Source organism: Tupaia chinensis, unplaced genomic scaffold (assembly GCF_000334495.1).
Source record: "Tupaia chinensis unplaced genomic scaffold, TupChi_1.0 Scaffold000606_1, whole genome shotgun sequence".
Lineage (NCBI taxonomy): Eukaryota > Metazoa > Chordata > Mammalia > Scandentia > Tupaiidae > Tupaia > Tupaia belangeri.
The window spans coordinates 1311108-1313285 of NW_006160124.1; positions in this window are offsets into that span (position 1 = coordinate 1311108).

Consider the following 2178-nt stretch of genomic DNA (forward strand, 5'->3'; position numbering starts at 1 on the left):
TTTTGGAGAGGTTTTTTGCTATAGGGCGCGTGCGCTCACTGGACAGAGAGAGACATAGAGATAGAAAGCGAGAAATCACCCCCCCGGGGGGATGGTCACGCCGCAATCCCTTCTCCTCCATTCTCCTCTCGGGATCTTGTGCACACACGCACACGCGCTCGGCTTGAGTTTTAAGCCACCGGGTCTGGGACGCGAACCGTGGTTGAGTACGTGGGAGTCCAGCGACATAGCCATTACGCTAACTGCTGGTTCCCAAGAAATTTTTGTTATAGGGCATGTGTGCTCACCAGAGAGACAGAGAGACAGAGAGTGAGAAATCACTCCCCTCCACTCCCAGAAGGATGGCCATACCACAATCCCTTCTCTTCCATTCTCCTCTTGGGATTTTGGGCATGTGCACACGTGCCTAGTATGAGTTTTAAGTCATTGGGTCCGGACTTGAACCATGGTCGATTACGTGGGAGGCCAGTGATGTAAACATTATGCCATCTACTGGTCCCCAAAGAATTTTTAATCACAAATGTTTTATCTCCTTATAGTATAAAGCTAATTCTGCCTGATGTTATTGTATATTTTACTCTTTAACATTAGGGACCCTTTTGGTGTGTGTGTGATCATTTTTCTATGTGTACATACATGTAAACCAAATTAAAAATATATTCTCTTTTAATGGAGAGATTAAACTCAATAAGCGTAAGTCCACATGTAATTTATAATTATGTATCTTTTGATATATTTGCTATTTCTTTATAGGTTGTACATTTCCTGCTGTTCTGTTTTAAATAACTGAATATTTAAGAAAGTTAAAGGTTTGTTGGGGCTGCCTTTGTACTTAAATCTGTTTTAATGACTTTAGGAGGTTTTTTGCTATAGGGCGCGTGCGCTCACTGGACAGAGAGAGACATAGAGATAGAAAGCGAGAAATCACCCCCCCGGGGGGATGGTCACGCCGCAATCCCTTCTCCTCCATTCTCCTCTCGGGATCTTGTGCACACACGCACACGCGCTCGGCTTGAGTTTTAAGCCACCGGGTCTGGGACGCGAACCGTGGTTGAGTACGTGGGAGTCCAGCGACATAGCCATTACGCTAACTGCTGGTTCCCAAGAAATTTTTGTTATAGGGCATGTGTGCTCACCAGAGAGACAGAGAGACAGAGAGTGAGAAATCACTCCCCTCCACTCCCAGAAGGATGGCCATACCACAATCCCTTCTCTTCCATTCTCCTCTTGGGATTTTGGGCATGTGCACACGTGCCTAGTATGAGTTTTAACTGCCAAGTCCGGGACTTGAACCATGGTCGATTACGTGGGAGGCCAGTGATGTAAACATTATGCCATCTACTGGTCCCCAAAGAATTTTTAATCACAAATGTTTTATCTCCTTATAGTATAAAGCTAATTCTGCCTGATGTTATTGTATATTTTACTCTTTAACATTAGGGACCCTTTTGGTGTGTGTGTGATCATTTTTCTATGTGTACATACATGTAAACCAAATTAAAAATATATTCTCTTTTAATGGAGAGATTAAACTCAATAAGCGTAAGTCCACATGTAATTTATAATTATGTATCTTTTGATATATTTGCTATTTCTTTATAGGTTGTACATTTCCTGCTGTTCTGTTTTAAATAACTGAATATTTAAGAAAGTTAAAGGTTTGTTGGGGCTGCCTTTGTACTTAAATCTGTTTTAATGACTTTAGTTCCCTATTATTTTTATTTAGTATTTCACTGTCTGCTTTATCAGATTTTGGGTAGGGGGAATCATTTAATATATGTCTATTGTCTGTATGACAATTAGCTTTTTATGTTTTCTTTTCTCCCTTTAGGCCCCAATTTCTAGTTGTATTATTTCTACGTTATTAAAAAACATATTTATAAGTAGTTTTTTTCTCATTTCAAATGCTTATGGGTATATTCATATACTTTTGAAATGCTTGCTTTTCTTTCTGAAAAATTTCCAGTGGTTGGATTAAATCTGTTTTTTTTTTCTCTTTTTTTAATATTTTCTCTTTGTTTTCATCCATTTTATTTTTAGTTCTAAATAATGATTCAAAGTGGTTTTGCATATCATCAAATACATGTTTTAATATTTTTAATTCTATTTGGAGTATAGATTTGCAGGTCTTTTTAATATTATTTACTTATTTTTCTTGATAGTATTTTTATTTTTAGA